At 45.0% G+C, this 23931-nt stretch overlaps 1 protein-coding gene across 9 annotated transcripts in view; it reads right to left on the reverse strand.

The window, feature by feature from the left end:
* The window catches only part of Foxn3 (forkhead box N3), a 380871-nt gene that overhangs the window by 257622 nt on the left and 99318 nt on the right, over positions 1-23931 (reverse strand). For 4 of the 9 annotated variants that reach the window (XM_051150395.1, XM_051150364.1, XM_051150366.1 and 1 more), the window contains exon 2: positions 14267-14360. The gene's annotated coding sequence lies outside the window, so the exon portion shown is untranslated. Of the gene's footprint in view, positions 1-1858; positions 2059-14266; positions 14361-22854; positions 23011-23931 lie in introns of those variants that run through there. The other 5 variants (XM_051150374.1, XM_051150382.1, XM_051150386.1 and 2 more) reach the window with 3 other exon arrangements.

The raw sequence follows: 23931 nt of genomic DNA on the forward strand, positions 1-23931 counted from the left end.
GGGCCATCAGAACCTGCTCAGGTCACGTGGTCCCCTCATGGGAAGAAGAGCATAACTCTCACAAAGTCCAGTTCTGATAGGGAAAGTGTTCTCCATGGGACCTTTCCTTCCCTCCCTCCCTTTCCTATTCTCTCTTTCTTTTCTAAGTGACCTAGGCTGGCCTTAATTCCAGGCTCCTCCTGCCTCTGCCTCCCCAGTGCAGGGGATACAGGTGTACACCCTCACACCTGACACTCCATGACACTCTTGACCAGCAGATGCATCCACCCTCCCAGAAGTCAGCCTGGGTTGGCCAAACGGCAATCTTCCATCTGCGAGCCTTCCCTCGATTCAACCCACAGTTTGAAAATGCAGTTTTTGACCCTCACAGTGGGCTGACACCACCAGCGTCAGGTTTCAGCACCCACCTGTGTCCTGTGACCTGGTACTTCAAAAGGCATATTTCAAGCTACTGATTTCTCTAATATATAAACCATGAGTTTAAGGCAAAGCATGCGGGGCTCGCCTAGACTAAAAAGGACCATAAACTATGGTTTCTACAGCTTGGTATATAATAAAATATCTGTGCTTTGTACAGTTCGGATGCATCTGGGAGGAGTAGCTAAGCAGTGACTGATAAAATCTTCAATGTTTCTCCAGAACAAGCCTCGTGTATAAACAGCCTGTTTACGAACTCACTGGCTCTATCAGTCTGGGTCAGATTTACTGTTTTAGCCATCATTACTTTTCTTCTTCTTTCACTTGTAAATCAGTACAAGTCAGCTATTTCAGTCAGCAAAATATCTATGCTGTCATCTGTTCTCTCAGGGAGTTAAAATGACTAGGTCAGTGTCACTGTTTGCTGAGCCACTACATTGCTCAGAAACAAACACACAGAAGGGAGGGGTGTGCAGGCAACTGGATGCCAAGGCCGGTGACCTTCCTGCCCACATCCTGACTCCAAACCTTACAATTCACACCTGCGCTCCATCTTCTGAAGATGCTCAGGGCTGACCTCTACGCGTCCTGACATATGTCAAGATTGCACTGGACCTAAGAGCCAGTTACATTATTAATGCAAGAACTGTATAAATAAAAGCATCATGTTCTTTTATGTAGTAATAATTATTATTGTAAGCAATGCAAATTGAATAATAAGAACCACCAGGGCAGCTCAGTGATAAAGCTAACAATTTTCAGCGATCAGACCAAATATCTCTGTTCAAACTGTTTAATAAAATAAAGAGCAGTTTGTTGGCATTTCTGTTCAGTTTAGGACACAGTCTACGTCCCAAGTTGAACTGAGAAAGACATGGAGATAGGATGATATAGAAGACAACATCGTTATGATGGTGATAGTTTAGCTATATCCAAATACTGAGGAAACTGGACATGGCACAAAGTACCCCAGAACTGAAAAATAACATTTGTTTATGGATGCATGCGTACATGTTCATGTAGACATACAGCTCCACATATCTACACATTACGTGAGTTTTCACATATATTAGCAAGTTACTATAAATAGTAATAATATTTCTATTACACTCATATTAGGAATAATGTTATATAATGTGACTGGGGACACAGCTCAGTTAGCAGAATGCTTCCCTATTATACATGAAGACCTGATTCAATCCCCAGCACCTCATAAAAGGGAGGAGTGGTGCATGGAATCCTGACACTTGGGCAGAAGAGGCAGGAGGATCAAAAGGTCAACTTCACTGCACAGTGAGTACAGAGCCAGGATGGGCTACAAGAGAGCAAGTTTTTTTAAAAAGCCTTTAGGATTTAGATGTCATTATTAAGCATCTTGCTACCCACGACATGGTCACTCACCATTCTAAATGAGGAGTCAGCCGGTCATGTTCTTATTTACCTGAAACGGGCTCTGACGGGACTCTCAAAAGCCATCTAGTCTTCCAGCAGAACTGAGTCCTGTCCAGTTCACTCCCAGTGTAGCAGAGACTGGTTAGGAGACAGCTTGTCCCCTTCATCAGATTCAACGGATCCCTGGGGAGTGATTCAGACCTCCAGTGGCTGTTTGGACCAATTCCCTGCCTCTCTTTGTTCACTTGGAAAATTACGTGTCACCAGGAGATAGTGACGCTGGGTGTGTGTGTGTGTGTGTGTGTACACAGTCAAAAGCAGTTAAATTCCCTGAGCTTCTAGCACAAATAGAGCCAAGCTGATGACCAGGTGTACCCTCATTGCTATCAGTGTGCTGATCTCACAAGCAAACACGTTTTTGTACCAGGGTCTGACTGTTAAAAGTCCAACTGTTCAGAGGCCGTTGGACCTAGGCTCTGCAGAGACAGGCCCTTGGCAAAAGCCTTCCTCCTCTTTCGTGGTCTATTTTGCACATTAAGCAGGCCAGTTTGAAGGCCATTCTTTTGCTACAGGGGTCTGCTATTTTTATTTTATTTTATTTTTTTATTTTCTGGGCATCTGTGTTTTGCCCTCATGTCTGTCTGTGTGAGGGTATCAAGTCTTCTGAAACTGGAATACCAGGCAGTGTGAGCTGCCATGTGGGTGCTAGACATTCAATTCGGGTTCTCTGGAAGAGTAGCCGGTGCTCTTAACCGTTGAGGCATCTCTCCAGTCCCAAGGAGTCTACTTCAAAATAGCTCTTCAGATTCCCAGTAGCCAAGCGGTGGTGCCGCATGCCTTAATCCCAGTACTGGGGAGGCAGAGGCAGGTGGATCCTTGTGAGTTCGAGGCCACCCTGATCTACACAGCGAGTCCAGGACAGCCAAGGCTACACAGAGAAACTCTGTCTCGAAAAACAAAACAAACAAACAAAAAAGACATCCCTGCTTTAACTTCCAGTTCTGTCCCACTAAACCAATGCTTGTTTGATTGATTGATTGACTTATTGAATGATTGAAATAGGATCTCATGTAGCCCAGGCCAGTACATGCCATCCTTTGTAGTCACGAGTGACCTTGAATTACTGTTTCTACCTCTCAAGTGCCTGCTTCCACCTCCCAAGCGCTGGGATTACAGGCGAGCATCACCACCCTTAGTTTCCATGGTGCTAGTGACTGAACACAGGGTACCCTGCATAATAGGGAAACACTATCCCAGCTGAGCTCTAGCCTCAGCTCCAGATGCTCTTATTTATACTATGTTGATACCATTCTTGCTGGAGATCAAAGCACTGAACATAGTCCTGAGATTGGGACCAAAGAACTCAATCCCAGATTAACATTCCATTATCCAGTAGGGGCCTTCATATGCATGTACGAGAGAGAGAGAGAGAGAGAGAGAGAGAGAGAGAGAGAGAGAGAGAGAGAGAGAGAGAGAGAGAGAGAGAGTATATCAGTGTGAGAGATGAGGACACATGACGGTGACAGGTACAATGCAGGTCAGCAGATCACTGCTCATGGTGATCAGAGGAATAGTCTCCCTCTGCCTCTGCAGGGGCGTGGGAAAGCCAGATGTCACCCAGGAGATAAACATGTGATTGCATCGTCTTAACCCAGAGTGCTAGGAGCAGATGCCCACTCATCTTTTCAAATGCTGCTGGCTCTCCTGAAGCCAGGAAGAAAGTCTTAATTGCTGGTATGTCTCTAATACGTGCTAATCTTCCTTTTAATAAGGATAAATCCTGGGCTTTGGGCCTCCAGGAAACAGCAATACGAGACCAAAAGGAGGCTAGAAGAGAAAACAAAAGCAGCATCAAGAAGGAGGAGCAAGATCCAAGGGTCCCCAGATCTGGATTTCGCACAGCGATGGGATTGCAAAAGCAGCGGCACATTGTTTAATATCAGGGACGAGTTCATTCGAGGGCCTTTCTCCACGCATGTACGGCATCACGACACAAAGCTGCGTGGTACAGCCTGCCACACACCTAGCCAGGCTAGCCATATAGTTTATCATTCCTACATTACAGGCATATACAGAACACTGCCACACTGTACACTGTAAGCCACAGTCTCAAACTGTAGGTTGTGACCCCATATGAGGTTGTGTAAGGGAGTGGGGTGGTGGCGGTTAAAAAAAAACAAAAACGTGTTAATTGTAAAAGGTTAATCTAAGGTATGCCTGGAGCTGTTTGGGCCCGTTGCACCATAGAACTTTACTGCAGCCTTGGTTCTGAACACATAAGGCAGGCAGTTTGTGTCTCACGCGCTGTCACATCATACCCACGCTGTCACATCGTCACACAATGACAGTAATCACTGCCTCAGATGTGAGACTACTCTGAGCTCTAACTGCAGAAACATAATGGCTTAACTAGGAAACAAAGACTTTTAAGATTTTCCTACCATCATTGCTTTACATGTTAAGCATCGAATCAGTATACTCTGGATGTGTTAGAACGCTTGACTTTTAAAATTGATGCTTGAATATCTAACTTGAGTTTCAGGGAAAAAATATTAAGTGACTAGGGCAGAACTTTTTTTTTTTTTTTTTTGAAACAGAATTTCTCTGTGTAGCCTTGACTATCCTGGATTTGCTTTCTCGACCATTCTGGCCTTGAACCCACAGTGATCCCCCTGCCTCTGCCTCCCAAGTGCTGGGACTAAAGGCATGTACCACCTCCCGGCCTTAGGGCAGAACTTTTAATAATTCTTTTTTCTTTTTCTTTTTCTCTTTCTTTCTTTCCTCCTCCTCCTCCTCCTTGGATGTCCTAGGCTCACTTTGTAGACCAGGCTGGCCTTGAACTCACATCGATCTGTACGTTTCTGCCTCCCGAGTGCTGGGATTAAAGGTGTGCGCCACCTTTTTCTTTTTTATGGCTAAGATTTAGTTAATTATATAAAAATAATTACACATATACATATAATGAGTATGCGAACTGCTTTTGCCCTTAATAAATGATAAAATCCTATTACCACCAAGAAATTACTTTAAAATATTTTACAATTATAAGCAGTAAATATTTGACTATTTAATTTACCTATAAACCTGGGGTCCTATAATATTTCTCAGGCCAAAAAAAAAAAAAAAAAAAAAAAAAATTTGCAAGAGGAAAAAATTCAACCTGTCCTGCTGAAGACAGTACAACATAACAGTCCCTATGCATGTGACATAGTTGAACACAAAAAGAGAGCAGTGAGGACAGGGCAACAGGAACTCTTAACTTTACATTGACCTTCTAGGATAAGGAAGACATCACTGGCCAAGATGCCATTATGAGCACCTGGGTACAGTCAAGGGGACTGGTGCACATTCTTATCTTTTTAGTATGCCAAGTAAGGATATTGATCTTGATATCCACGTGTTTACTTTCCTCACCATGCCTTAGGGCAGGAAGGAGCTCATAATTGAACACTCTATGCATATATTTTTAAAAGTTTATTTATTTGTGTGTGTGTGTGTAGGTGCTTCACCTGCATGTATGTCTGTGCGCCGTATACATGTAGTGCCCAAGAGGACCAGAAGATGGCATCAGATCTTTTGGAGCTGGAGTTATAAAAAGTTATGAGCTGACATGTAGGCGCTGGGAATCAAACCTGCATCCTCTGCAAGAGCAACTAGTGCTCTTAACCTCTGGGCTCGCTCTCCAGCCCTCTGTTAATGTGTACTTTCTGTTAGACTGTAAGCGTGACTCAAGCAGGGTGCTTTAGGATTCTCTCTGCTTTCCATCCTGGAGGCTCCTAATGCCCAGGACAAGATGAGCCGTCTGATCATGGAAGTGTCTTTTCTTTCTTTGTATTTCTGGGGAAGGGGTTCACACCTGGGGCCTTCCATATGCTGTGCTCTACCGCTGAGCTACACACACCCCAGACTCATTAGATTTGTTACTTATTTCTCCTTTCACTTACGAATCCTTGCTGGCTGTGGTGGCACGTCATTAGTCCCAGTACTCTGGAGGCAGAGGCAGGTGAATCTCCATGAGTTTGAGGCCAGCCTGGTTTATACATCGACTTCCAGGACTAGTGAAAACCTATCTCAAAAAATTAAAAAGGAATCCCACATTTGACATTTCCTTATCTTCTTTCAGGGACTCTGTTGTGAAATGGTGCTATAAAACCATCAGAAACAAAAAAACAAGGGTCAGGCGTGGTGGTGCACATCTTTAATCTTAACACTAGGGAAGTAGAGGCAAGCGGATCTCTGTGAATTCAAGGCCAGCCTGGTCAAAAAGTAAGTTCTGGGACAGCCAGGGCTGTTACACAGAGAAACTCTGTCTCAAGAAACAAAACAATAAGCAAACAAACAGACAAACAAAACAAAGCAAAATAAAATTAAAACATTTTACAAAGGATTCATTTTTATTTACTTTGTTTTGTTTTTCGAGACAGGGTTTCTCTGTGTAGCCTTGACACTCCTGGATTCACTTTATAGACCAGGCTGGCCTCGAACTCACAGCGATCTGCCTACCTCTGTCTCCCGAGTGGTAGGACTAAAGGCGTGTGCCACCACACCTGGCCTTGGGTATAAACTTCTAATGGAAATGAATTCTAACTAAACAGGGCCTGGCTATATTGGCTGAGAGCCTATCAGCAAAGAGAGAGGAATGGCCTCCTTTGCAGGCAGGAGCAGCAGAGCCAAAAGGCCAGACTTCCCATTCATTCATCCTAATCCGTTCCCTCACTAGCCAGGACCACGGAAGGGAAGCAGCTCACAGGCTCTGGACCGGGATCAGGACTTAGAGCACCGAAGAAAGATGTAGGGCCGCTTAACTTCTAAGCTCTTGGAAGACAAAGACCATGTGTATTAAAGTGTCCTGCACTGGGCCCACTTATCATGTGCAAGTGGCCATCTAGTCAATTTTTTATGACAATATTAAAGAAAACAATGGAACGAAAAAGAAATCTCCAGATAGACATGAAAAGAATCAAATTCCCTGATTGCTTAAGAAGAGGGTATCTGGTCTCTTTATCCTTGTAAAGAGCGTACAAAGGGCTTTAAAGACTAAGAGCTGGCCGGGCGGTGGTGGCATATGCCTTTAAGCCCAGCACTTGGGAGGCAGAGGCTGATGGATCGCTGTGAATTCAAGGCCAGCCTGGTCTACAAAGTGAGTCCAGGACAGCCAAGGCTACACAGAGAAACCCTATCTCGAACCACCCCCCACCCCCAGCCAGAAAAAAAGACCAAGAGCTGTTTGCTAAACGAATAAGTAAAAAAAAAAATCTCATATTTGATTTGCTGTCTTTTGATACATAGAAACAATTGATTTTAACATCTTTTAGATCAAGTCACATTTAAATTAAATATATATTTAATCTCACAGTTTTCAGTCTGTCTGATATGCTCTCAAGTTTCACCAGCTAGAAGACTTTTTGTTTTGTTTTGGGTTTTGTTTTTTTGTTTTTTTTTTTTGAGACAGGGTTTCTCTGTGTAGCCCTAGCTGTCCTAGATTTGCTTTGTAGACCAGGCTGTCCTGGAACTCGCAGCAATCCACCTACCTCTGCCTCCTGAGTGCTGGGATTAAAGGCGTGTGCCAGCACACCTTGCCTCAACTAGAAAAACCATAAACCAAGTATTTAGTATCTTCTGAACAGCATGCCAACTGCTTTAAAGATTTATTTAATTCTCCCACCATCTCCATAAAGTAAACAAGTTTCTGAAGTTTTGTCCAAGGTCCTTTGGCTAGGAAGCAGAGGGTTGAGTCGCAGGATGTATTAGTTACTTGCCTGTCGCTATGACAAAATACCTGAGAAAGGCAACTTAAGGAAGGAAAGGTTTGTTCTGGCTCACAGTGTGAGGGCACAGTCCATCAGGGAAGGGAAGTCATGCGGACAGGAGCAAGAGGCAGGTAGTGACACTGCATCCACTGTCAGGAAGCAGAGAAAGAAATGCTGGCGCTCAGCTTCCTTCCCCCCTTTCAATCAGCCAGGGTGCCCTGCTCTTAAAACGGCATCCTCTATATTTAGAATGGGTCATCCCACATCAATTAACCTAATGTAGAACCTTCCTGGAAGACATGCCCAGAGGTTGGTTTCTATGGTGATTCCAAATCCCCCTCAAAAGTTGACAATCTAGATTAGTCACCACAGGGAATAGCAGCTACTGGTTCTGTCTGCTTCAAGCTGGGTTCTTGGGACCACTTACTAAGACCAACCTTAGCACAATTCTCCTGATCCACATCTGTCAGCATCCATGGGACCTCTCCCCCGTTCTTGGAAGCCAGGGATGTTTTCATTCGGTCTGACGATCCTATGTGGCCTCTAAATCTCGTCAGCCATCAGCCTGTGGCCCCAGAACAGCCCAAGAACCATATCACATGGTCACATTCTGGTCTACTTGTCCTCTCCCGAGCACAAGTACAATTCCAAACTGCCCTGGGGTAAAGCAACAGGCAGAGATTTGGCTGAAATAAAATAAGTTGTCCAGAATGCCCAACCTCTCCCCTCGGCTGGAGTTGGAGATGGCAAAAAGGCAAGTGGGGTTTGCCCCCTGCCTGCTCTGCTAATGTCTTATTCTGCGGCTTCCGTGGCCCTCAAATTTCTTGATATACATAGTATAAATTCTCACCTCCTCCAAACGATGAGGACCAGATAGTAAATGTACTTTCTGAACAAATTAAATCTCTTCTAGAGTAAAGATGTTCGATTCGTTGTTCTAAACAGTACAGTCACTCTGTCTAGTGTGTGTATGGCTCTTACATAGCAAATGTTTCCGGGGAACACCTAGAGCCGTTATCGATGGTACAAACAGGGCAGGCAACAGGCACACGCATGCCTGCGGGTCTCAGAGTCAGGTCTCAGGAGAATTCTGTTGCTTGGTTTTTGTTTCATAATATTTGGGCTTCGTTTATGACTGAAGCATGACATCGCCTGGTAATAAGTAACTAGCAGCCAAGATTAATTGCCCGATTTCAGTACATTTGCCTTGCAGGCCACATGTTGTAAGCGAGCCACCAGGGCACTGACCAGGGCAAGGGATTTGTCGCTGTTCTAAGACTTTCAGTGTCCTTATACTTTACCATCCCCAAAACACAGGGCTCTGGCCTTGTCTCTTGTCCTTAAAGATGACTCGAATAATGAGTCCATCACAGATAACTACACAGATACAACTCTTACACCCTGTAACCTGGACAGCCATCCTTGCTTCTTGAGGCATCCATTTTGAACTTGAGTTTCTTTTTTGATTTCTAGACTGTCTCATTTTCTCCATTGTATTCATTCAGAGAGAGAGAGAGAGAGAGAGAGAGAGAGAGAGAGAGAGAGAGAGAGAGAGAGAGAGAGAGAGAGAGAGAAGGGGGGTGGGTGAGACCCATAAATGTCATTTCATATTCTAAGCAATTTGCTATAGGCAACTACACCATTACTTTGTACAAATAAATTTACATAAATCATTATTAGAATGTTCTATCTTGGCAACACTATTTGGCTCCCAGAGCACAAATTAAATGCATGCTTAAAGTGGAATATTTTAAAGTTATTTCTATATTGTTTATGAGACAAGATTAGAAATTTCTACCTAATTTTTCTTTCAGGACAGAAGCTCTTTCTTTTTGTTTGTACATTTACAGAGCACACGTGTGGGTTTCTGGGGGTGGGTTTCTTGAAGCAAGCCATGAAAGCTTACCACCACATGTGCCTCGTTTTTTAGCCATTGGTCCATCTGAGTTCATGTGTATGGTTCCCAGCAAGAATTAGGAAGAATCCAGGGAAATGACCACAGCCTTGCAATTTGTTTTGTCTTGTTTTGGGTTTTCAAGACAAGGTTTCTCTGTGTAGCTTTGGCTGTCCTGGACTCACTTTGTAGACCAGGCTGGCCTTGAACTCACAGTGATTTGCCTCCCGAATGCTGGGATTAAAGGTGTGTGCCACCACGCCCGACATCCAAGCTGGTTTTTAACTTGCCATGTAGCTAAGTTTATTTAGTGCATCGGATGAGTCTAAAGCTTCAATATGCCAGGCAGGCAGTCTACCATCCAAACTCTATCTACTGCCCCCCCGACACACTTTTATATTTTATTTATTTATCTTTCTAAAAGATTTTTTTTTAAAAGTATATGTGTGTGAACCTGCATGAATGTCTGTGCTCATGTGCGCAGAATCCAGAAAGCCAGAACAGGATGTCAGGGCAATGGACCTGGAGCTATAGGTAGTTCTGAGCCTCCATGTGGGAGTTGGGAACTGAATCTTGGTCCTCTTCAACATCAATAAGTGCTCTTTGCTGTTTTCTGATACAGAGTCAAACTGGGTAGCTCAAGCTGTCCTGGAACTCACTATGTAGACCAGGCAGGACTTGAACTCACAGAGATCCACCCGCCTCTGCCGCCAGAGTGCTGGGATCAAAGGTGTGCGCCACCACGTCTGGTACAATAAGTGTTCTTAACCATGTATTTCTGTAGCACAAACATAGTGAGACATCTGTTACTGTTGTTATTACTATTATTATTATTATTATTATTATTATTATTATTACTATTATGTGTATGAGTGTGTGTGTGTTTGTGTGTGTAAGATGGGCAAGGGAGGGCACGCCTAGAGGAATGCAATGGAGGTCAGAGAACAACTTTGCAGAGTCAGTTACTTCCTTCCGTTTTTACTTAAGCTTTGGGGGTTGAATTTGAATTTGGGTCATCAGGTTTGCATCATTTGACAGCAAGTGCCTTTACCTACTGAGTCATTTCGCCAGTCCCACAGGATGCACTTTTTTAAAACACATTTTTATTGAAAAATAAAATAGTTCATATTACATCTCATTTTCTATCCCATCCCATGCATCCTCCCATTCTTCCCTCCCTCTCACTTTCACCCCAATCCCCCTTCCCTATGACTGTGACTGAGGGGGACCTCCTCCCCCTGAATATGGTGCTAGGGTATCAAGCACTTTTTAACCTTACTATGCTACAGCCTTACCTGGCTCAGTCAGTCAGTAAGACAGGAGCTCACGTCTCTAACTTTAATCATACTTTTCACTCCAGAATCATACAATCCTACCAGCTCAGGGGGAAAAATTGGCAAGATGAAATAGCTTCTTCATGGTAAGCCTGCAACACTTACTTAATTTAAAACCAAATATTTATTTGCTTTAAAGTAAAATAGCTCACATCTAGTGCCAAAGAAAAAGAAAGAAAGTTCCAAAATGTAAGGTTTACTTTAATGTGGTGCCCATTGATTCCAACATTTAAGTTATTCCAGGAAGCCTGGTACATTATGTGAAAATCAGACTAGCAGTTTATGGAGGGTCCTGAAATGTAATCGATTCAATGACATATTTTGATTTAATTTAAATTTATAGCGCTACCTGGAAAATCCAACTAGAGTGTGACTGATTCAGTGTCTCGATCTAGAAAATTCCTCCCACCCTCTCTTTCCTATTCCAATCTACTCATTACATGACCAGATTTTCTTAATGGGGACCGAGTCTCACATCTCAAATTTTGCAAATGTGCATGTCACACTGCTGTGCAGGTCAGAAGACAGCAAACTTCTGCAGTAGGTCGGATGGTGGACATGCTATGATATGTGCTCTGCCTATCCAGCTTTTCGACTGTAGTGCAAATGCTGCCTTCATAATGCAGAGATGAATGAACAGAGAGCTGTGCTTCTAACAAAAGCCTGTTTATACACACTAGCCCGTCAGTTCCACACAGGGTCCCTGCAACGTGAGCTGGCCTCCAACTACCTACGTGGTGGACCACCTTACACTTCTGACCTACTGCTTCCACAGCCATGTGCTGGGGTTACAGGCATGTGCCATCATACTTTATTCAGTGTCAGGGATGAAGTCTGGTAAGTCTCAAACCCTGGCGTAAATGGCTATGGTGCCTATTTAACATACCAAAGCAGATCTGACCTCCAGGTCTATCCCAACATCCCTCAGTCCCTACCTGATACAGGGTATCGGTAGGTATCGCTAGCACATCTGCTTTCTATGCACCCCTGCTCTAAATCTCCAGCCCAGGGGCTAGTTGCCCTCTCGCCAGAGGCTCTTCCCTATATAATGCAGCCATTTTTTTTAACCCTTTGCCCTCTTGGTTGCTGCACCTGGTTACCCTCTCTCCCCCCTCTCTCTTCCCCTACCCAGTCTCCTAACATGGCCCTGGTCATGTCCACTCTGGACTCTCCCGGATGTCTCTTCCTCTGGCTACGCTCTCCCTTTTACATACAATAAACTTTCTCCTCTACCATACCTGGGAGCAGGCATGTCCTTTCCTTTTTACCTCATTTTTTTTCATTCAACTGGTGCCAAAGCCCACGAGTTTGTGACAAACAGAGCCCAAGGCTTAGCGCGTGGGAGGCGCACACTCTAGGGACTTACTACATCCCCAGCCCTTCATAACATTCTTATAAGGCACAACGTCTTGCCTGTCTTTTACTTTCTTCTGAATATTTGAACATGTAAAAACCTCCCTTGGCTGGTCCAGTCTCTGCCAACAGTGAGCTTTCTTTGGTTCACAGCTGTATATAGTTCCCTGGGTCCTAGCCTCAGCTTAGTCACTTCCATTGGTTCAGTGCAGCAGAGAAAGGACACAAAGTCTGTGGCTTTTGTCCCTTCTCCTTCCTGCTGGCTGGGGACCATGGCTATGATTTCAGAACACTGGAGTTCCTCCATCAGCCAGGCCTTACGTATGCACCTCAGCAGGTCTGGGTGGCCAGGGCACTTCTGCAGAAGAGGAGGCCCCTTGGCTGACAGCTCTCAGTGGCACCATGAAGAATTAATCAGGGCGCTGAATGTACCACAGCATCACCTTAAAAATAAGCACGGCCAGCTGGGTGTGGTGGCGCACGCCTTTAATCCCAGCACTCTCTGAGTTCGAGGCCAGCCAGGTCTACATAGTGAGTGCCAGGACAACCAGGGCTATACTTAGAAACCCCATCTTGGAAAACAAAAACAAACAAACAAACAAACACAACACCAGCAAAGAACTGGTGCAGGCCATACCTGCTGCACACAAACCGCAAATCCCTTCAGCCATCTGCCTACCCATTCCTAGCTGTGGCTCCCATTTTGACCTTGAGATTGTCCCTGAATTCAGATTTTTAGAACTATCTAGAAACACCACCACCCGAACCCCCACCCTGTCCCCTCCCATCTCCCCGCCACATGGACTTATAAATTTGTGTTCTTTGATTGTGTTTTCCACCCTTTCACTTCTTGGCACAAAAAACCCGACACCTTTGCAGGTCAGGTGCTGGCCTCTCACAGTGTCTGTTGCATCCAGGGCCCCCTCAAGCCACGGTACTCCAAGGCACTTGGAGGATGGAGGGGTAAGTTTGCTAGACAGTAAATAACAATAGAGAAAGGCAGAGCAGAAAGAACACCATGCCAAAGCTGTACAATAGTGACACTGTCCCCAGGCAAGCCCCCCTCTGCCACAGGGTGAGGGTTTCCCCAGGCTCTACTATAGTGTCTTTTTTTTTTTTTTTTTTTGGTTTTGAGACAGAGTTTCTCTGTGCAACAGCCCTGGCTATCCTGGACTCGCTTCGTAGACGAGGCTGGCCTCGAACTCACAGCGATCCACCTGCCCCTGCCTCCTGAGTGCTGGGATTAAAGGATTGCACCACCACCTCACCTGGCTTACTATAGGATCTTAAGCAGCCCAAGCCTTGAGAAGTGTGACTTTGGTTGGGGCAGGGGACGATGAGGGAGGAGACAGCCAGCTGTGCAACAGCTGGGCTCCCTGAGGGCCCAGTCCTGCCCTTCCTGCAGAAGTGTCATGGCACTCTCCTAGCTTCGCCTGGCCAAGAGAGCCTCTAGTTGCCATCTGAGATGCCTCGAGGTTCACAGAGTCCTCGATAATTCTTTCAACCTTGAATCTGGAAATCTGTGGATTCCTTGAAGCAGAACTCTCTACTTAGGGCCCAGCCCCCACCGCAACCTGAGCCCTGCCCATGCTGGACCTCATCCTTTCATGACCAAGCTGTGAATCTGGGGATATTGAGCGATCCCAGCCAACAGCCTTCTGCTTCTTCACCCGCATCTGCCCCGAGCACAGAAAACAGATACCTGATAGTCCCCTCTAAACACAACCAACTGGTACAACATCAGAAAAATGAAACAACCCTGCATGGCATTCTGGGAAGGAAGGTAATGTAGAGGCACCAGTCAGGTACTAGTCTGTCTCCACGTGAACATTTCCAGCAAAGCTTGGGTGGCTTTGCGGGTCCAAGACACACAGCTGGATTTTAATAAAGATGTGAATCAGGATTTTTCAATCATCTTAATGACTAAATTGGATTGGCCACATTGTCAAGTCTGATCAGCGGCATGAATTGATCATTAAGAACACTGGGGGAAGGGCAGCCATGGAAGGAGAAACAATCAACTTGGTATTTGCATTTAAATATAGCTTTGGTATTTCATCTACTGAGGTGTGGTGGCTGGGGAAGGCTGGGGAAGGCTGGGGAAGGGCTCCCAGGACTATGATTACCTGAGTCAGAATGGGTCCAGGAAACAGAGGTCAGCATCGCTCCAGAAAGGACAAAGGCGCCTTCATTGTCACTAGACGACACTTCTAGAGGCTGCTGGAGTGGAGGAGAAGGGAGACGGGTTAGAGTAAATTAGCAGAGAGTCCTCAAAGCCCCACTGTATGCCCTCTCTGGCCTGACCCTGGAAAATGACCCACTTCAGTGAAAAGCCAGTTGCCATAGTGCCTGTCGGTTCTTGGATAGTTAGTGAGGCCTTCAGGATGAGTGGTTTTGAAACTGCTTCGGGGGCACAAGAGGGCCCAGAAATTTGAAAATACATGCTATAGACATTGTGACATTATTTGATTTGCTACAAAAGCCATCTAGCCATCCCTGAGATCACTTTCCTTTACTAGAGCTACTTCTGAAACACTTGTCTGTCTAAAGGAAAACGGTCAGAGGCTCAAGTCAGAGTGTTCAAGGCCAGCCTGGATCTACCGGGTAGACTTAGTGTGCAGGCTGCAAAGTCAATGACTGTTTTGTTGTAAAATGCAATCTCTCCAGTTCTAGTGCTAGGGACTAGCTCACTTAACCCGCAAGTTAGTGGGTCACAGTTGACACTGGGCGATAGAGAAGATGGCACGTGAGATAGACTGCATAAGAATTTCTGCTGAAAGATCATTTTTGGCATCTAAGGCCTTAAGAATGACAAGTCAATAGATTCTCTAAGAATGGTATTATCCTGTGAGGGTTGGTGCGAGCACGGTAGGAAATGGTTATTACAGCAGCATCTGAAGCCTTTGCCAGAAAGACAGGAATCTTAGCTTTGATTCAGGTTCTGCAGACTTAGAATGTTGGGAGGAGAGGGGTGGAGACCAGTGTTTTCAGGAGCCGTGCACATGCCTTTGATCTTCGGTTATGCATTCATCCACTCACACAAAGGCATCGATCCAGTTATAAAATAAAATTTCACCCTACTCTACTTCATGTCTAAAACATAATTAAAGACAGAACATTGAGGAGGGATTGGAGAGGGAGGAAGAAGAGAGGGGTGGAGTTCCTTCAAAATGCATGACCCACTCAGGAGGACACAAGCGTGAACCCCGGAGAGTGTTATTTTTAGTGGTTCGAGGGCACCGGGAAGACACTGTTTCTAGGTGGGGTTAGGATGAAGTTACAGATTGGTTACTGAGACAATGAGACCAATGAACCTTAAGATTAGAATGGAGGTGGGTGACAGGGAGATGTGCTGTTTAAGTCTGGAGCCTTCAGTTCAATGCCATGTGAAAAACTGAAATCTATGTAAAAGCTGGAAGCAGTTGTGGGCATCTGACTCCCAGCACTCCCACGAAGAGATGGGAGGCAGAGACAGCAGGCTTGCCCAATAGCTCTCAGGCTCAAGAGCCTGGAGTGCACTACACAGCAGCAGAAACAAGAGAGACCCTGCCTCATAGAGGTGGAAGGCAAGAACCAAGTCCAGAAAGAAGTTGTTCTCTGGCTTCTAATGCATACACGCACCTGTGCACATGTACATGTACAACACACACACACACACACACACACACACACACACACATTAAATAAGTATTTTCTGAAATATTAAAATTTGGATGATGGAAGCCAAGTGGTGGCGGCGCACATCTTTATCCTTTATTCCCAGCACTTGGGAGGCAGAGGCAGGTGGATCTCTGTAAGTTCAAGGCTAGCCTGGTCTACAGAGCAAGTTCCAGGACAGCCAAGGCTACACAGAGAAACTCTGACTCGAAAAACCAAAATAATAATAATAATAATAATAATAATAATAATAATAATAATGATAATGATAATCTGGGTGCCAGGTTGGCAGCTCAGTTGGTACGATGCTATGAAGCTCCAGACTGATTGCCAGCACTTTATAAAATCAGACATGGTGGTCCATGCCTGTAATCCCAGCACTCAAGAAGCAGACACAAGGAAATCAGAACTTTAAGGTCATTGTTGGCTACGTATCAAGTTGGGGGCTAGCCTGGAATATATCAGACCATCTCAAATAAATAAACTAAAACAAAACAAAACAAAACAGAAATCACTACATTGGGACAAGTGAAAACAGGCAATGCCCTAACTTAATTACTATTTGAGATACAGAATAACCAGGTTTGACTGATAAATGAGAAACTTGATGATCTGAGTGAACCAAGGTCAATTCCAAATACAGAGAGCTGTGACCAAGGGGGGGGGCGTGGCTTCTAATCCCATGGAAAGGCTACTCAGCCTACACCTTGATTTATGCTTAGAAATCTGCGTCCCGTGAACGAGACTCTTAGACTTCTGTGCCTGGTTTGCTGTTTAGATTTTGCATCTTACATTTCCTACTCTGCACTTTCCACAAGGGAGACTCTCAGCTGCTTCAAGGATTCACAGCCCATGGTCTGCCCAGGAGGAAGAACACAAAAGAAAACATTACAGCAGGCATGAGAATCTGAATGTCACCATGTCACTGGGCTTTTCTGCAAAGGGGCAAGTTGCTATCACACCTCAAAGCCCTGACACTTCCTTGGTTTTAACATTACAAAGTATCCCAGGTTGACTGTGGTGTGCTCCTCCCCAAAGCTAAATTTATATTTGTAGAGGAATTTTAATTTAGAACACGGCTATTCTGGCAAGAGATTGCATCCAAAGATCTTCTAGGTCTGTGTGATCTGGATGGAACACAAACACGCCTTTAATCCTCAAGTAGGCTTGAGTTCAAGGCCAGCCTGATATAGAGCAAATTTCAGGTAAAGAAAAGCTTAGGTTATGGCGGTTCATGCCTTTAATCCCAAACTATGAAAGTAAAGTTAGTTTGTAAAAGGAAGCACCCATGTTTGAAAGTGATATCTAAACTGAGTGGCAGAAAAAGTGATGAATCAGAGAAAGATTTGACAGAATAGGATATGCCCAGCTCTCACAAGAAAAGGAAAGGGAAAGGGAAGCTACTTAAGGGACAATGGAGAGAGAGTAAGAGAGGAGAGAGAGTGAGAGAGAGAGAAAGAGAGAGAGAGACAGAGAGAGACAGAGAGAGAGAGAGAGGAGAGACAATTTTACCAGAACAGTAATAGAATGGCAGGTTGCAGAAAGAGAGCTCAGGTGAAGACGGAATGAATCAGAGAATGAGGAGGAGCCAGGAGATTAGAGCAGGTTGCTGGAGTTACTTTGAGACCATGCAGAGCAGTTCAGAGGCCTAGAGAGAAGCAAGGTTGAATAAGTCAGCTGGGAGAGGAGTTTGAGCCAGAACAGCTGAGTTGAACCAGCCAACCCAGAGCTCAGAAAGAAAAAGAGTGAGCTTATTCAGCAGTAAATCTCAGAGGCTGAAAACATTCTAGGCCTAGGTTAGACTTCATGGAGGCTAGAAGCTTCCAGGACTAGGCCAAGGTTACCAGAAGGAGGCAGTAATCTTCTGAGACAACAATTGAAACAGGTGAATAAAAAGTTCTTTTACATGTATTCAGTACCTCCAACTGGAGAAATGGTACTTCTGTGTTCAGTTATTGCTCTTGCTTCTAGAACATGGACACACATAGACTGTATCATAGCTTCATTTCTCTTTCTTTCTTTCCTTCTTTCTATTTTTTTTTTTAACACAGGGTTTCTCTGTGTAACAACCCTGGCTGTCCTGGACTCACTTTGTAGACAAGGCTGGCCTCAAACTCACAGTGATCCTCCTGCCTCTGCCTCCTGAGTGCTGGGAATTCAGGTGAGCATGGCTTCATTTCTTGATGTTGGTTATCAATTATGGGATCTGATACCAAGCTAAGGCGTCAACTGAAAATTTAAACATCAGAACTAACAATGCCTTTCTTGTGCATTACAAATCATAATGCAAATCATTATGAGTAAGGCTTGGATGCCCTAAGCCTCATTTAATTTTAATATAAAAGAAGCATTAGGAAGGATGTGATGGCTTACTATTGAAATTTTGGGGGAGGAGGAGGGGCTGAGGCAGAGAGATTAGGGTTAGGGAGAAGCACTTGCTGCCCAAGCTTGACCCCCTGAGTTCAATCTTGAGAATCCATCTAACAGCTAAGTGTGGTGGCATGCATCTATGATCCCAGCACTCCTGCAGGGAGGGGAAGCTAGTCAGTCAGCAATTAGTAGGAGAATCAAGAGCTTGCCTCTAAACGATGTGGGAGGGAGAGAGCCTACTCCCAAGAAGCTGTCCTCTGACCTCTTACAAGTCCTGTGACATCACGCGCAACAAACAAATCTTTTTTTAAAAAAGAAAGAAAAGAGAGACATTGATCTGTCCCACCTTTGTTGAAATTGAGCTAAGAAAACAGAGATGAAGCTGCTGTGGAAATCACAGCACACACTCTCTAACGGACATGTAGAACGCTACCATTTATTGAGACCTTGGGTATTAATTAACGATGTGATATTACATAAGCCTTTGAAAATATAGAACTCAAATCTTCCGTATGCCCTCAAGACTCTCCCTTTCAAACATCTGCAGATACAGCAGTTCTGGGGAACAAACTTGGCATCAACTAAGCCACTCTCTCTAGAAACCTTTCAAGGTAAATTCTTTCCTCGGATTTTTTTTTTTATCCATCAAATGTTATCCCTCTGGCCACAGCCAAGTATCCAGCTATCTTTCAGCGGCTCCTGAGAGCACAGCTCAGCCTTCAGCAACACCGACATATACGATGGTGATAATTTATCGCCTCTGCAGTAGTTTAGTCCCAGATGGACCATTTACTAATTTATTTCCATATGTAACTGACAGAGAGATTAATCAGGCTTCCAAGTCAGAAACCTGAATTGTGCTCTATTCCCTGAACAGGCTAACTCTGGACAAGAGGACGCATCATATGTTGACATAGAAAGCTTTCCTTAAATGCTGCCGACCCATGCCAACACACACACACACACACACACGCACACACACACACACACACACGCCTTTTCTGAGAAAGCTCATTCCTTGTGTTCACCTGGAGGCCTGACTCTTTTGAGTCTTGGAGGCTTCACACAGCAGCAATGTCTGATGTATCTGTGGGCAGACATGAGCCCAGAAACAAACCAAATGCCGCAATCAGCCCAGTGACAGCCTTGTGTCCCTTCCTGTCTACAAGGTCGGGGTCTCGGATTTCTGAAACTGAAGACCTCTTTTTGCCCCCGGCACTGTGCCCAGCTAGCTGGCACAGCAGTGCCCAGACACTGGAAAGTATGAGCTTTCTTTTTTTCCATTCTTTTTAAGAGTCTGAACTTGACTAAACTTTGCAGCTGCTGTGTCCTCGTGGAGGTGATGGCTAGTGGGCTGTTAGCTGTCCCCCTCGGCTGACTTTTCAGTTCACTTTTTTTTTCTTTAATAATTTTAACCCAATGATAGCAGCCTTCAGTGAAGTGCTGGCTAATAATGTTGCTGGGTGACAGTGACAGTGTTTGCAGAGGAGCCAATCCTGATGCAGGGACTGACTGGTACTGTGTGATGACATCCAAAGCCACGCCTTCAAAGGGACCCAAAGCCACGCCCTCAAAGAGTACACACAGGACCATGGACACCTTTTTGGGGGAGTTCTGATGAATTCTGGCACTGGAGAAAAGTCCCTTAACACCTTGGTTGAAAATTCTTTCCTCTGGGTTAGGCATGGTGACTCCTATCTCTAACCCCAGCACTTCGAGGCAGAAAGGTCACGAGTTCAAGGTCAATTGAGGCAACATCGTGAGTCACTACCACAGCAAAAAAATAAATAAATGAATAAATAAAATAAAACAAAACAAAAAAGTTCTTTGCTCTCCTATGAGGAATTCTGCCCTATGAAGGCTTTTTATCTCTATAGTCTTAGGATTTTTTGAGAAAAAGAAAAACAACCAGCCACTTGCTACTATGTTTAGCTGGTGCCAAGCAGTAGGGGGTTTGTAATGATCTGATCTTGAACAAATGGGCCCAGACACTTGGTGTGACTGACATGGTCTTAGTGTTCAGTATGCTCTCTTGGATCAAAGAACACGAGCATTTGGAGATAGTCTCAGGAAGCGTCAAAGTTCTAAGAATCCAGCTAAACACAAAAGTGTGAAATGCTGATCTAGGCACCACAAAACCTGCCAACATAGGCAAGTCAGGGCCTTTAACAGGCTATACCTAGCTGGGTAGTGGTGGTTGCACACACCAGCACTCAGGAGGCAGAGGCAGGTAGAATCTCTGTGAGTTCAAGGCCAGCCTGGTCTACAAAGCTGTTCAGGACAGCCAGGCCTACACACAGAGAGAGAACCTATTTTGAACTGCCCGTCCCCTCAAAAAAGAAGAAAAAGCCTATAACTGAAGGACTAGTGCTGTTGGGGTTGAATGTACAATGTCCCCCACAGGTGCAGGTGTTTGAACATTTGCTCTCCAGCTGGTGGCGCTCTCCCAGGAAGGTTACAGAACCCTTAGGAGGTGGGATATAGCTGGAAGAAGCAGGTCACTGGGTTGTGAAGGGGAGGCTTGAAGTCAATAGCCCATCTCTGCTTCCAGCCTGTTCTCTGCTTCCACTTTCAGGAAGATGTGAGCAGGGCAGGCGCTCCTTCACCTACAGCCATCTGCCTCCGAGTCTCCCCTCCATGATCACTGCACCTTCTCAAGCCATGAGCCAAAATAACTCTCTCTTCCCTTAGTTTCCTTCTTGCTGGAGAGAAAAGTGATGCATCCCAAAAGCTTGCTGTATAACTCAGGATGACCTTGAACTTCTGAATCCTGTCTCCCGAGAACCAGAAGTGGGGGTCGGAATTACAGGCATGTACCACTTTTGCCTGGCTTGTGCCTCTTTATTCTTATAAAAGAGCGAGAACAAAGTGACATGGATCTTATTTTATTTTTTTAAAGATTTATTTATTATTTATACAGTATTCTGCCCACACATGCGCCTGCTGACCACAGGAAGGCACTGGATCTCATTACAGATGGTTGTGAGCCACCTTGTGGTTCCTGGGGTGGGAACTGAACTCAGGACCTTTGGAAGAGCAGACGGTGCTCTTAACCTCTGAGCCATCTCTCCAGCCCTTATTTTATTTTATTTTTATACCACAAAAATATTTCCAGGTGACTTAAAAAAAATGTAAACACGCTGAATGCTAGACAGGTTTGCTCTGTCCCCTCCCAGACGGTTATCCTAAGTTGTTCTCTGAGACTTTGCTCATTTTCTACTTCTGAGTCCTGGTGAATGAGGCCCAGGCTTCCAGGACGCCCCATACCCAATGGCAGGACATCACGTGACCTATCAGACCAATGGTGTTCAGCCCCTCTGGTGGCGTCAGTGGCTTGGCAGCGTCCTGCACCTATCACAAGAAGATGGTTCAGGACCCCTGTCAGATATATCAGCCTCTGTGGCTCCAAGGCCAGGCTGGCATCTAATGCCTCCACTGCAGTCAGAATGGGGTGGGCAGAAGAAGGCATCTACGAGAACCAACCTGCCTTTGGTGGGAGCCACCATGGGCAAGTTTCCCCATGGAAGACACAGATTTCTGTTCCCACTCAGGGTTGCTGAGACTGAGCAGGTGCATAGCCTTGGTACCCACTCCACTCAGGACCATAAGAAGGCGAGACCTATCTATCCACTGGGATGTTGCTTGTTCCAAGATTCAAATCCTTAGTTTGTAATTCAAAACCTGTTCCAGCTCTCCACATGCCCAGGTGTTCAGAAGCTCAGAGCCCCCCAGAGGTGGTCTCTTAACGTCTATTCAAATAATTACTATGAGGGATAATATGCAGTACGGGCTATATAGATTATTTCCTGTGCACATAAAAAAAAAAAAAAAAAGTCTTATACAGACCCAAAGCACCAATATATCACATTGTGTAAAAGTCCACCTAAGGTCAGAAAATGAACCTTCAAACAAATAGATTATCTCACATGACCATTCTGTTTTGCTTTCTTTCCACAGATGCAAGATTAATAAAACTAGAGCACAAGGTAAATGCAAGTTTAAGCAGAATATCGAGCACAGAGGAAAATATTTTGACATCAAAAACTCAGTAGAAATTAGCTGTAACATACTTGAAAGCTCCTGTAACCACAACGTGCACATTGAAATCCATTAACCTAACACCTGGGCTGCTATTGAAAAGTAGATTTCCGGCAATGTAAATAAATGGCCATTCCAACACTCCTCCTAAATTACTGTACAATTTGGTGGCAAAGTCGCAAGCTCACAAAGTCTATCATCTGGGCTTGGCTGCTCTCTAGCCACCACTGAAGTCATCTCAGGCTACAATGTGGCGGCATAATATAAACAGAAACCAGCGAAGGGGGCTAAGAAGTGCGGGAGTGTCAAAGACAAACCAGGGTCATCCAGGAAGGAACAGGGATGTTTTATATAAGCGCGCTGAGAAGACAATGGAGCCCTAACCCTCTTTTAACTGCACCCCTAATTAGCCTTCCTGCTCCCCACCTGCTCATTTTTATATAAAAGCAATTTTCACAACCAGACATTCAAAGACCGCGGTTGCTGTAAACTCAGCAGCTGCTAACAATTCTGTTGTACATCAGCTCTGCTTAAAGACTCAGCTATTTTCAAACAAGCCTTTTCTTCTTGTCTTATTATCCTCCCTCCAAAATATTAGCTTCGCTGTCCACATCCTCCTATGCCATTTCCACCCAAGCCATTTCCTTACCTTTGTAACTCACATTTGTTCCCTTTGGTGATATTTACCCAAGCAAGGGCAATTGTTTGACTGGAATCTTGCAACTTTCAACTTTGCTGTCACGCAAAAGGAAAAAAGCCGTAACCCCTGACACGCTGCTCGGCTGAGCTCTCCATGGCTGAATCCACCCCTGGATTTTAAATTCTTTTACACTTACTTAATATAGTGCGTGCCGCCTGTCCGCTGATGCGATATCAGAAACCTGCAAGCTACTATTTCTGCAACTGTGTCACTGTAGATAGTCTGAAACATGTACGTAGCTGTTGCCATGGAAACAAACACAGCTAGGGTAGAGTGCCACGCTGTGTTAATTCCTTCACCCATGAACCCCAGGGGAATGCTAACATTCATCTTCTTTCTCCTGTCGTCTCACACTGCTTTAATATATATACATATATATATTTTAGTATTATCAAATGATGTACTAAACACATATGGCACACCTGGAAATACGGATGGCTGAAATGAGCCGTGGTACCAACCCGGCCTGCCGGGTGTCTGCTGAAGGCACTGCTGCTCTGCAGGAGGATCCACTCACCCACTTCTCCTGGGAGGGAAGGAGAACTTTCTCTTTCTTTTCTAATGACATGGGGGCAAGCCTCTTGTTTCACTTAAAAATGGTGACCAAGAGCGTGCACCAGAATAAAGACATTACCAGATTTGTCCGCCTGATCAGCTCCGTGACAGGTAGAGGCTGACCTCACAAACTTTCTTTGCGGTTTTCCCCCACCAGCACCAGGGATTGACCTGAGGACCTTGTGCACACTAAGTAAGGTCCTAACACAGAGCTACGTTCCCAGTCCCAAGGCCTTGAAAACTTTCTGAAGTGGATCCTAACGAAGACTTATGCTCCTTCTTGACCCAGTGTGCACACACAGGCTCTAAGCCCCATCATCCTGATTAGGGGAAAGCAGAAACCCTCAGTGATGACTTCATGAGCCCTAGAGGGCCTTTGTTCTAGAACACATGTAGGAAGGTCCAGAATGAGTGGCGCCCTGAGGAGCTGAAACCTGGTCCCTCAGGACAACGGCCCTGCAATTTGAGGGC

The sequence above is a fragment of the Acomys russatus genome, chromosome 1 (assembly GCF_903995435.1).
Source record: "Acomys russatus chromosome 1, mAcoRus1.1, whole genome shotgun sequence".
Lineage (NCBI taxonomy): Eukaryota > Metazoa > Chordata > Mammalia > Rodentia > Muridae > Acomys > Acomys russatus.